Raw genomic sequence first — 13,675 nt, 5'->3', positions numbered from 1 at the left:
TTCCTAACTCTGGGTTTGTAAGACACAACATGTTTTATCCCCTAATCCTTTCCAAAAATGCATTCCATAAATTGTTAACATCCCTGCCAGTGGCCCCAGTAAACTCACATACCAGCTTTAAAGTCAACCCCTTTTAAACCAATGCTTTAGTTCTTTGAATTAAGGAGATATTATTTCCAGATTCCTACAGCTGCTAGTTTCTTTCCAAAGTTGCAAAAGATCATGTCTCTTTGTTGCTGTTAATTTTTAGAGAGAAACAGATACAGTGGTAGCAATACATGTATACAGTAGCTATGATCCTCCACAGCCCCTTAGCACCCTCTGAGGTACCCTGACACCCTACTCCCACCTGCCTCCCTGACGTAAAGCCTCAAAGCTCTCCATGCTCAGAATTGCCAGAAGTTCCCATATATGGTATTATATGCCACTGTTATTATTATTTGTTTTATAATCAAGATATAGTGGTTTAACACATGGGCTCCAGAGCCAAACTGCCTAGGTTTGAAGCCCAGCTCTACCACCTGTAGCTGTGTGACCTTAAGCCACTTGCTTAACCACTCTGCCTGCTTTTCCTTATTTACAAAATGAGAATGATGAGAGCACCCACTTCATTCACTAATATATATAAAGTAGTTAAGAAGGGCCTGAGCAGAATAAGTTCCACACAAGTGCTAGTTGCTATTACACAAGGTAGTGCTTTTGGCCATTGAGTATTGCTCTAATGTCCTGGCCATCAACATGGAAATGTCTTGAAGAACCTGGGGACCCATTAAAATATATGCAGAGAACACAGGGAAGCATGCCTAGTGATTTACAGCCCCTCTCGGTCACAAAGGCTGCTGAAGGAGATCATCCTAGACTTTATGGATCAACGTGGGCCTCACAGATGCTCAAGCCCTAACCTCTCATTCTGGAGCCTCTGGCTGACAAGCTGAGAACAAACCTAGTGCCAGCCCCTAGGTCTCCAGGTCCCCAGAGCAAGTTTTTCCTATCGCCTGGAGCTGCTCTCGGAGGGGAGAGCAGTCATTCCCCATCCAGGTCCTCATCACACCCAGTCCTCAAGTACTGAGTCTCCCTGTTTGAGTTTTCCCTGATCTGATCTCCTTTACATCTCTTTGCAGAAATAGCTTTGTTCAAATACAATTTTTTCTAGCTGCGCTCCAGTGTCTAAGGATCTGCAGAGCTTCTCTCCCGTATTTGATGTGGCACTGATTTTCATAAAGAGGTGAAAGAACCAGTTTCATTGCCTCTCATTTTTTATGTGACTTCTTATTCTCTCTACTAGTTAATAGCTTACTTTCCCAAAGGACAAGTGTTCAAGAAATGCTTACTGCCAACAAATGGGACATTGGGGCCCTGAGATCTACGCACGGAGACAGAGATATATATCCTCTGGCTGCCATGCACAATTCCTCAGCAGAACAAGGCTCATGAAGCACGTGCCTTGCTCTAAATCCAGACTGAAGTGAAGTAAAGTGAAGTTGCTCAGTTGTGTCCAACTCTTTGCGACCCCGTGGACTGTAGCCTAACCAGGCTCCTCCATTTGTGAGATTCTCCAGGCAAGAGTACTGGAGTGGGTTGCCATTTCCTTCTCCAAAATCCAGACTGATGAGTCTCAAAGCCTGTCTGTGATGTTGTTCTAGCGGAAGCTACCTTTGGATGAACTCAAAGAGAGTTTAGCCATCATCTAAGCCAGTGCAGCTGAAACTGTCCCAAGGTTTGGATGAGGTGCCACACAAGCCATGGGAGGAAGGGGGAGAGAGTGGGCAGGGTTCCTGAGGCCCTTCCTGCACTTCCAATGGGGCAGCTCTGCTTTCAAAGTGTCCCAACTGAGAAAGAAGGGAACCATGATCTAAAGCGCTGCCCAAAGCAATTAAGCACCAAAGATGAAGCAAGTGGCCACAGGTCTCTCAGCTAGTGAGTGGCAGAGCCTGGGATAGAACCCAAATCTTGGGGTCCCAGTGCCCAGGTCCTTTGCATCTCACTAGGTTGTACCAACAACTCTCTCATATACAAATATCCCAAACCATGATTCTATAGAATGCTCAAATAAAGCTTTTTAAAAAGCATTAAGAAAGAAAGTACCGGAACTTCCCTGGTGGCTTAATGGTGAAGAATCCGCCTGCCAGTGTAGCAGACGTGGGCTCGATCCCTGATCCAGGAAGATCCCACATCCCTCAGAGCATCTGGGCTGGTGCGCCACAACTACTGAGGCTATGCTCTAAAGCCAGGGAGCCTCAACTACTGAGCCTACAAGTCACAGCTACTGAAGTCCACATGCCCTAGAGCCTGTGCTCTGCAACAAAGAGAAGCCACCACAATGAGAAACCTGAGCACAAAAACAAGACAGTAGTGCCCACTTTCCACAACTAGAGAAAAGTCCGCAGAGCAACAAAGATCCAGTACAGCCAAAAATTATTTGAAAAAAAAGAAAAGTAAGAAACAAAGCACCAGACTCTCCATTAAGCATGCATGAGACTATCTATTGCCAACAGACCTACGAGACAAAGATATCATCATACCCAGTTCTCTCCCCCTGAGCTGGAGATAAACAAAGTCAGCGCTGAGTGTAATCAGCTCCTCAGTAACTTTGTTTTCCAGGTCTATCTTCAACATAAGTCCCTCCTCTGTTGGGTTGTTTTTTTTTTTTAAGTGGACCATTTTTCAGGTCATTATTGAATTTGTTTCAATATTGTTTCTATTGTTTATATTCTGGGTTATTTGACTGAGAGGCATTTGGGATTGTAGAGCTTACCTGGTTGCTCAGCTGGTAAAGAATCCACCAACAATGCGGGAGACCTGGGTTTGATTCCTGGGTCAGGAAGATCCACTGGAGAAGAGATAGGTTACCCACTCCAGTATTCTTGGGCTTCCCTGGTGGCTCAGCTAGTAAAGAATCCACCTGCAATGCAGGAGACCTGGGTTCGATCCCTGGGTTGGGAAGATCCCCTGGAGAAGGGAAAAGCTACCCACTCCAGTATTTTGGCCTGAAGAATTCCATGGACTGTATAGTTCATGAGGTCGAGAGTCAGACATGACTGATTGACTTTCACTTTCATTTGGAAATGTAGCTCCCTGACTAGATATCAAACCCACACCCCCTGCATGGAAGGTGAAGTCTTAACCACTGGACCATCAGTGAAGTCCTCAGTCCCTCCTCTGCTTTGTGTGTGCTTAGTCGCTCAGTAGTGTCCGACTCTTTGTGACCCCATGGACCATAGCCCACCAGGCTCCTCTGTCCATGGGGATTCTCCAGGTAAGAATACTGGAGTGGGTTGCCATGCCTTCCTCCAGGGGATCTTCCCAACCTAGGGATGGAACCCAGGTCTCCCGCATTGCAGGTGGAGTCTTTACTATCTGAGCCACCAAGGAAGCCCTCCTCTGCTTTAGCACCCCTTTTCCTCTGTCAAAGTAGTGGTTCCGTGCAGGCGTGCAATTGCTTCAGTTGTGCCTGACTCTTTGCGACCCCCATGGACTGTAGCCCACCAGGCTCCTCTGTCCATGGGGATTCTCCAGGTAAGAATACTGGAGTGGGTTGCCATGCCTTCCTCCAGGGGATCTTCCTAACTCAGGGATCAAACCTACATCTCTTATGTCTCCTGCACTGGCGGGTGGGTTCTTTACCACTGGCGTCATCTGGGAAGCCTGTGGTTCCATTTGCTTCTTAGCTTTTCCTTATAAATGAGTGTCTTCAGTATGCTCTGTTCCTTTAGTGGTATTTGCTTTAAAATTTTTTATCTCTAATGATTTCATAGAGATTATTTAGTCCCCTATGAAAGGAATTTCAGGCATCTGTGGTGGCAAAAAAGGAAAGATACTTTTTCTTAGTGGTTGGAAAGATCTTGTCATCATACTAGGTATTCATTCACGGTACCCTTAAGTGGACTTCGAAGAGCAAAGGATGTATTGATATTTCAAAGACAGAAATCTCTATCTGGTCCTCTGGATCTGAGTAGAACCTGCAGTATCTCTTGCTGATTTTTTTCATCTGCAGGCTACCTCAAAAGCCCTCACAGGTATATTTGCCAGATGTCTGCCTGGGGAGAGAGACTTAGGTAGCTTGGGTGCCTTCTTTCCCCACCTCCGCTTCTATGCTACCAAAAATCTGAAACTTTGCCTGTTTCTGCCAACTCCCCTGTGGTCTCAAGTGTTCCAGGAAATGAGGAGTCATTCTTTATTTCTTGCTTCATACGGGGAGGGCCCCACGTGACTCCCTGTGGCAAGGGGCGTCAGGGTGGGGAGGGTGAGTGGCTCAGCCGGAGCCCGCAGAGGCCCTGCTCGGGCTTCCCGGGGGAGGATGGGCTCTGTTCTTGCCCCTTGGCCTCGCCAGCCTGGAGATGGATTCCACTTGGCACAGCTCCACCTCAGGGCCCTCTCTCCCCTCACACATCCCACCTTCACTGAGCTCTCCGCTCCTTCTGCCCCGGGGCTCCTGTTTGCATTCCTTCTATCTTCTGGCATTTTAATTTTTTTTATGTTGTTTTACTTTGTATTTAATAATAGCTCTACATTTTTCTCTTTATCTGAAATCAAGAATCATGCCTGTATCATGTGTTCACTTTAGGAATGAAATTTATGGCAATGCTTGCCATTGGATGAATTGCTTTTCATTAGCTTCGTACTTCTTAATGATTACAAATTGTTTGCCTGCACAAGAAACAATTCCATCCTGTTCTCCAAATTTCCTGGCCTTCAGTTGCAACCAGAAACTGGAAGTCTTGGATTGCCTGTACTTGTAGAGTGAGGTTCCTGGCTTTTTACATCAGGGTCTGGCTATAGTGAGGGTGGGGAAGAGGGTGGGTAATCCTAGATCTTTAGATTTCAAAGCTCAGATTATGGTCCATGGGCCAAATAAAAAGGGAACTTAGCTTTTCTAAGTCATAGACTGTTCTGTGTTTCAGTTCTCAAATCTATAAAGTGGAGTGAGAAAGACTGGAAGACAAGATATGGATATTTAATAACCAGTTCACTTTAAAAGCATTTTCAAAAAACCTATACTTCATATAATGAATGGGGTTTTTAAAGGAAGCAGGAAAGAATATACCCACCAAAAGGGAGCAGTGGAATAAGTCCCAATGGAAAATTTGTGCCTTTCTGTGGTTGGACTCATTTGGTTAAGAAATGATGAAATGACAAATTTCTGAAAAGGGTGTGTGTTTTGGAGTTACTGACATCCAGGTCTCAGCATGAGATTCGCGCAAGGCCAGCACTTAACTCCGATGCAGGATAAAGAGAAGGAAGTGGTCACCACCAGCATTCCTTCCCACCACGAGAGCACCTCCCTTGTCTAACGCTGCCCATCTGGCTCTTCATCTCTTGAACTTGGAATCCAGCTCTCTCAGCAAGCCTGTGTGCCCAGCATTCCCTGCGAGATAATCCATTCTTTAACTCTGTATGAGAATGGTTGGTAAACACTGAGTTGTGGCTGGAGGTGTAGGGGAGCTGGAGCCGTCCAGCCCTGCACAGAGGACCTGCACATGAAGTCACAGCAGCTCTCTGCGCTGAGGGCTGGCTCTGGGGAGCAGCAGTTCTCCCTGCGGAGCAACACTGCTGCAACTGCCCACATCCCAGTTAGTGGACTCTTTTGTTGTTGTTCAGTCACTCAGTCGTGTCCAGCTCTTTGCGACCCCATGGACTGCAGCACACCAGGCTTCCCTGTCCTTCACCACCTCCCGGAGTTTGCTCAAACTCACTGTCCATTGAATCGGTGATGCCATCCAACTATCTCTGTTGTCCCCATCTCTGCCATCCAATCATCCTCTGTCTTCTCCTTCTCCTCCTGCCTTCAATCTTTCCCAGCATCACGGGTTTTTCCAATGAGTCTGCGCTTCGCATCTGGTGGCCAAAGTATTGAAGATTCAGCTTCAGCATCAGTCCTTCCAATGAATATTCAGAACTTATTTCCTTTATGATTGACTGGTTTGATCTCCTTTCTGTCCAAGGGTCTCTCAAGAGTCATCTCCAACACCACAGTTTGAAAGCATCAATTCTTCAGTGCTCAGCCTTCTTTATGGTCCAACTCTCTAGTCTTCACAGTGACTAGGCTGCACCTCGGACCAACCCTAGGAATAGAATAAAGCAGACCAGAAGAACCAAGCATGCCAGACCAATCAGTAATTTTTACCACCATATCTGCAATGGTTTGCCTACTTAATCATCCAACAAACTACTACTGAGTACCAACTGAAGGAGGAGAAGTCACGCTGCTGTGACAATGAGACATGCACCACACTGACATTGACATAGCAAAGTTTTTTTCTTTCTCTTCCTAGTTACATAAGATCATTCAATGACCCAAATTCCTTAACGGTTGTTAACCTGTTTTCTGCTAGGGCAGTGCTGTTCAAAGTATGGTCCAGGGATGGGCAACATCAGCATCACTTCAGAGCTTGTAAGAAAGTTGAATTCGTAATCCCAGTTCAGAGCTGTTGAACCGGTACTTCTGGTGGTGGGGCCCAGCAATCTGTGTTTTACCAGACTCTCCAAGTAATTCTTTTTTTTAAAAATTGTGGTAAAATAAACACAAATTTATCATGCTAGCTATTTTTAAGCATACAGTTCAGTGCTACTAAACACATTCACAATGTTGTACTACCATCACCACTAGCCATGTCCAGAATTCTTTTTATCTGCAAAATTGAAACCTGTTAAACAGTAACTTTCCATTTCCCCAGCCCCTGGCAAGCACCATTGTACTTTCTGTCTCTACGATACTGACTACTCTAAATATCTTGTATAAGTGGAATCATACAGCACATGTCTTTTTGTGACTAGCTTATGTCACTTAGCATAATATCGTCGAAGTTTACCTACATTGTAGCATATGTCAGAATTTCCTTCCTCTTTAAGACTGAATACTGCAGTTTATGTACAAACCATATTTTGTTAATCCATTCTTCTGGACACTTGGGTTGCTTCCACGTTTTAGCTATTTTAAATAATTCTGCTGTGAACATGAGTGTACAAATATCTTTTCAAGACTTCACTTTCAGTTATTAAGGGCATGTACTTAAAAGTAGAAGTGCTGAATCATATGGTGATCTAGTTTTAACTTTTTAGAAACCACCGTACTGTTTTCCACAGCAGCTGTATCACTGAACATTTTCCTACAGCTGCTCAATGTAAAATTCCCATCAACGGTGCATGAGTTCCAGTTTTCCTACATGCTCACTAACACTTGTAGGTTTCTGTTTTATTTTTGGTAGTAGCCATCCTAAAGAGTATGAGGTGGCATATCCTTATGGATTTGGTTTGCAGTTCCTTGACATTTAGTGATGTTGAGAATCTTTTCATGTGTTTATTGGGCATTAGTATATCTTCTTTGGAGAAATGTCTATTCGAGTCCTTTGTCCTTTTTTGAATTGAGTTGTTTATTGTGTTGTTTTAGGAGTTCTCTATGTATTCTGGATATGAATCCTTTAGCAGATATATGATATGCAAATAGTATTTCACACTGTATGGGTTGTCTTTTTACTCTGCTGATACTATTTTGATACACAAAATTTTTCATTCTCATGAAATCTAATTTGTCTATATTTTGTTGTTGTTGCCTGTGCCTTTGGTGTCATATGAAGAAATAATTGCCAAATTCAATGTCATGAAGCTTTCTTCTAAGAATTTTGCAGTTTTAGGTATTATGCTTAGATCTTTGAGCCATTTTGAATTAATTTTTATATATGCTTTGCTGTGTTAAGTCGCTTCAGTTGTGACTGACTCTTTGAGACCCTATGGACCATAGCCCACCAGTCTCCTCTGTCCATGGATTCTCTAGGCAAGAATACTGGAGTGGGTTGCCATTTCCTTCTCCAGGGGATCTTGCTGACCCAGGGATTGAACCCAAATCTCTTAGGTCTCCTGCAGTGGCAGGTAAGGTCTTTACCACTAGCGCCACCTGGGGAGCCCCAGTTTTTATACATAGTATTAGGTAGAGGTCTAACTGCGTTTTTTTGCAAATAAGTAGCTTTCAAGATGATGCTAGTGCCTTTAGGTGTGAGAAGCCCTAGTCTCTAGCACTGTCCTCATTCACATAGTTGGAGCCAGGACTATGGCACGTTTTTGTGCCAGCTTGAAGGAAGGGAAGAGAGAAAGTAAATCCAGGGCAGCAATTTCCTTTTAAGGATGTGGGGGTGGGAAGCTGACCACTTCATTTAAGCTCACATTCCACTAGTGAGAACTTAGAAATAGGGCCACTCAAGCTGCAAGGGAGGCTGGGAAAAGCAGTTTATGGCTGGCTGGCTATGACCCTACCTGCAGTGTTTTATTATACCCGAAGAGAATGAGTCTTAGAGGGCAACCAGTAACCTCTGCCACTTGTGTCATGTGCCAGGCACAGTGCTAGAGGGAGGAGATGATGCTCTACAGCAAGGCAATTCATGCACTCAATAGACTGGTCTAATAAGGTGTCCTTTGCCAGGGCAATGATTGAATAACAGGACCTGAGTGTGGGGTTGGTCCCCTTAAACTAAAGTGCACTAAATATGTAAGTCTTTCATCTTCTAAAAATGGTGTTAATATCGATGGACATTCACATCCTAATAGGGCCACCCAAGACATTGCTCTAAAGTGGGAACTGGTCAACTCTGACCAGTGAACCAAATCAGGTCCCTGCCTGTTTTTGTAAATAAAGTTATTGGAACACAGCCACAGCCTTTCATTTTTAAATAGCCCGTGTTGCTCTTAAACAATGGATGACAGCAGAATTGAGAAGTTTTGAGAGTTTGTATGACTCACAGGATGACAATATTTACTAGCCAGACCTTCACAGGAAATATTTCTCAAGACTTTTGCCTATAATGTGCTGAGCACATTTACCTGTAATAGTTATCAGCAAGTGTGAAACCATAGCAGAGATCTGCAGAGATTGAGACGTTGATTTCCTCCAAATTCTGCTTTTCACAGGAGATGTTTGGCTGCTTATTCCCTACAATCAACTGAAAGTCTCTCTAGCCAAGTCTGGATACTTGATAATTTCTTGTAAATGATAGGACAAATTTTGACGAGGGTCCTTCCTTTGAATTGTTAGAATTTAGAAGATATTTGGAGGAGATAAGAGTATATTAGCAGAACTATTGACTGAGTTGAAGCAATATTTGTTCTATTACTTTGCTACAAACAAAACAATATAATCAATGTGTACATTTTGACTAGGGGGTCAAGGCAAACTCCATTCTAGACCCAGATTTTTGTTTAGCCATTCGATATTTGGCGGACTTCCCTGGTGGCTTAGCTGGTAAAGAATCCACCTGCGATGCAGGAGACCTGGGTTGGGAAGATCCCCTGGAGAAGGTAACGGCCACCCACTCCAGTATTCTGGCCTGGAGAATCCCATGGACTGTATAGTCCATGGAGTCGCAAAGAGCTGGACTCAACTGAGCAACTTTCACTTTCACTGGTATTTGGCAGGTCACTAAGTTTTTATGATCAGGAGGGGCAGCCTTGAGGAGATACCCCTCATCCAAGGTAAGGTGCAGCGGCTGCGCTTTCTTGGAGCAGCTGTGAAGAGATATCCCACGCCCAAGGTAAGAGAAACCCAAATAAGACGGTAGGTATTGCGAGGGGCCATCAGAGGGCAGACACACTGAAATCATAATCACAGGAAACTAGTCGATCTGATCACATGGACCACAGCCGAAAGTGGTCCACTGGAGAAGGGAATGGCAAACCACTTCAGTATACTTGCCTTGAGAACCCCATGAACAGTAACAAAGGGCAAAATGATAGGATACTGAATGAGGAATTCCCCAGGTCGGTAGGTGCCCAGTATGCTACTGGAGATCAGTGGAGAAGTAACTCTAGAAGGAATAAAGGGATGGAGCAAAAGCAAAACAAATACCCAGTTGTGGATGTGACCGATGATGGAAGCAAGGTCTGGTGCTATGAAGAGCAATATTCCATAGGAACCTGGAACGTTAGGTCCATGAATCAAGGCAAACTGGAAGTGGTCAAACAGGAGATGGGAAGAGTGAACATAGACATTCTAGGAATCAGTGAATTAAAATGGACTGGAATGGGTGAATTTAACTCAGATGAACATTGTATCTACTACTGTGGGCAGGAATCCCTTAGAAGAAATGGAGTAGCCATCATGGTCAACAAAAGAGTCCAAAATGCAGTACTTGGATGCAATCTTAAAAACGACAGAATGATTTCTGTTCATTTCCAAGGCAAACCATTCAATATTACAGTAATCCAGGTCTATGCCCCAACCAGTAATGCTGAAGAAGCTGAAGTTGAACAGTTCTATGAAGGCCTACAAGAACTTTTAGAACTAACACTCAAAAAAGATGTCCTTTTCATTCTAGGGGACTGGAATGCAAAAGTAGGAAGTCAAGAAACACCTGGAGTAACAGGCAAATTTGGGCTTGGAGCACGGAATGAAGCAGGGCAAAGGCTAATAGAGTTTTGCCAAGAGAACGCACTGGTCATAGCAAACACCATCTTCCAATAACACAAGAGAAGACTCTACACATGGACATCACCAGATGGTCAACACCGAAATCAGACTGATTATATTCTTTGCAGCCAAAGATGGAGAAGCTGTATATAGTCAGCAAAAACAAGACCAGGAGCTGACTGTGGCTCAGATCATGAACTCCTTATTGCCAAATTCAGACTGAAATTGAAGAAAGTAGGGAAAACCACTAGACCATTCAGATATGACCTCAATCAAATCCCTTATGATTATACAGTGGAAGTGAGAAATAGATTTAAGGGACTAGATCTGATAGATAGAGTGCCTGATGAACTCTGGATGGAGATTCGTGACATTGTACAGGAGACAGGGACCAAGACCATCCCCATGGAAAAGAAATGCAAAGAATCAAAATGGCTTTCTGAGGAGGCCTTACAAATAGCTGTGAAAAGAAGAGAAGCGAAAAGCAAAGGAGAAAAGGAAAGATATAAGCATCTGAATGCAGAGTTCCAAAGAATAGCAAGGAGAGATAAGAAAGCCTTCCTCAGTGGTCAATGCAAAGAAATAGAGGAAAACAACAGAATGGGAAAGATTAGAGATCTCTTCAAGAAAATTAGAGATTCCAAGGGAACATTTCATGCAAAGATGGCTCAATAAAGGACAGAAATGGTATGGACCTAACAGAAACAGAAGATATTAAGAAGAGGTGGCAAGAATACACAGAAGAACTATACAAAAAAGATCTTCACGACCAAGATAGTCACGATAACGTGATCACTGACCTAGAGCCAGACATCTTGGAATGTGAAGTCAAATGGGCCTTAGAAAGCATCACTACGAACAAAGCTAGTGGAAGTGATGGCATTCCAGTTGAGCTATTTCAAATCTTGAAAGATGATGCTGTGAAAGTGTTGCACTCAATATGCCAACAAATTTGGAAAACTCAGCAGTGGCCACAGGATTGGAAAAGATCAGTCTTCATTCCAATCCCAAAGAAAGGCAATGCCAAAGAATGCTCAAACTACCTCACAATTGCACTCATCTCACATGCTAGTAAAGTCATGCTCAAAATTCTCCAAGCCAGGCTTCAGCAATATGTGAACTGTGAACTCCCAGATGTTCAAGCAGGTTTTAGAAAAGGCAGAGGCACCAGAGATCAAATTGCCAACATCCACCTTATCATGGAGAAAGCAAGAGAGTTCCAGAAAAACATCTATTTCTGCTTCATTGACTATGCCAAAGCCTTTGATTGTGTGGATCACAATAAACTGTGGAAAATTCTGAAAGAGATGGGAATACCAGAGCACCTGACCTGCCTCTTGAGAAACCTGTATGCAGGTCAGGAAGCAACAGTCAGAACTGTACATGGAACAACAGACTTGTTCCAAATAGGAAAAGGAGTACATCAAGGCTGTATATTGTCACCTTGCTTATTTAACTTATATGCAGAGTACATCATGAGGAATGCTGGGCTGGAAGAAGCACAAGCTGGAATCAAGATTGCCGGGAGAAATATCAATAACCTCAGATATGCAGATGACACCACCCTTATGGCAGAAAGTGAAGAGGAACTAAAAAGCCTCTTGATGAAAGTGAAAGAGGAGAGTGAAAAGTTTGGCTTGAAGCTCAACATTCAGGAAACTAAGATCATGGCATCTGGTCCCATCACTTCATGGGAAATAGATGGAAAAACAGTGGAAATAGTGTCAGACTTTATTTTTTGGGGCTCCAAAATCACTGCAGATGCTGATTGCAGCCATGAAATCCTTTCCTCCTTGGAAGGAAAGTTATGACCGACCTTGATAGTATATTAAAAAGCAGAGACATGAACCTTTGCCAACAAAGGTCCGTCTAGTCAAGGCTATGGTTTTTCCAGGGGTCATGTACGGATGTGAGAGTTGGACTGTGAAGAAAGCTGATCGCCGAAGAATTGATGCTTTTGAACTGTGGTGTTGGAGAAGACTCTTGAGAGTTCCTCGTACTACAAGGAGATCCAACCAGTCCATTCTAAAGGAGATCAATCCTGGGTGTTCATTGGAAGGACTGATGCTAAAGCTGAAACTCCAATACTTTGGCCACCTCATGCGACGAGTTGACTCATTGGAAAAGACTCTGATGCTAGGAAAGGTTGGGGGTGGGAGGAGAAGGGGACGACCGAGAATGAGATGGCTGGATGGCATCACTGACTCTGTGGACATGAGTTTGAGTGAACTCTGGGAGTTGGTGATGGACAGGGAGGCCTGGCGTGCTGTGATTCATGGGGTCGCGGAGAGTCGGACACAACTGAGCAACTGAACTGAACTGAAGTTTTTATGGGGCTCAATTCTCCCTTGTAACATGGGATTACCTATCTGCTCCTCCTGCATTATGGGAGTAAGGTGAGGTGAGGTAAGTGAAAAAAATTTAGCAAACTAATACCTCGGAGCTTTTACTACTGATACCTTAAAACATAGTGGCTTATAATAACTGTTTATTTAGCTTATGACTTTGTGAATTGGCTGGACTGTGTGATCTGGGCCAGCTTAGTGGATCATTGCTATGCTCACTTGTGTGTTCATGATGAACTGGCAAACTGGCTAGTGAATGGGCAGTCTAGCATGAGTTCTGTCACAGGGCTGGTGTTTGTCAAGCTGTAGGTCTAGGTAACAGGAGTGACTGGACCACGTGTATTACATCATCCAGGAGGGGTTTTAAGAAAAGACAAGCCCCACTGTGCACGTTTCCAAATCTTGTCTGTCACATTTTTCTGATAACCCATTGGCTGGGGCTTCCCTGGTAGCTCAGGTGGTAAAGCATCTGCCTACAATGCCGGAGACCCGGGTTCAATCCCTGGGTCAGGAAGATCCCCTGGAGAAGGAAATGGCAACCCACTCCAGTACTCTTGCCTGGAAAACCCCATGGACTAAGGAGCCTGGTAGGCTACAGTCCATGGGGTCGCAGAGAGTCAGAGAAGACTGAGTGACTTCACTTCACTTCATTGGCTGAGGCCAGAATCAGGTGGGAGGGGATACAAGTTTCCAGGTAAAGAAGCATGGGTGAAAGGAGACAGTGTGGCCACTTTTGCCATCTACCAGGCAATTGCCAATGAGGACAGCAACATTAGTATTTCTAGCACCCAGTGAAGACATCCAAGTTTCTCACCTTTAAAAAATGGTGTTAATGTCTAATAAGACCACCAATGACATTGCTCTAGAGTGGAGATTGGCAAATTCTAGTCTCTGAATCAAATCGAGCCCACTGCCTTTTTTTTTTCGTAAGTAAAGT

The sequence above is a fragment of the Moschus berezovskii genome, chromosome 3 (assembly GCF_049115385.1).
Source record: "Moschus berezovskii isolate FMDL1 chromosome 3, NW_MosBer_1.0, whole genome shotgun sequence".
NCBI lineage: Eukaryota > Metazoa > Chordata > Mammalia > Artiodactyla > Moschidae > Moschus > Moschus berezovskii.
The sequence above is the reverse complement of the archived record's forward strand: the minus strand, read 5'-3'. Positions refer to the sequence as shown.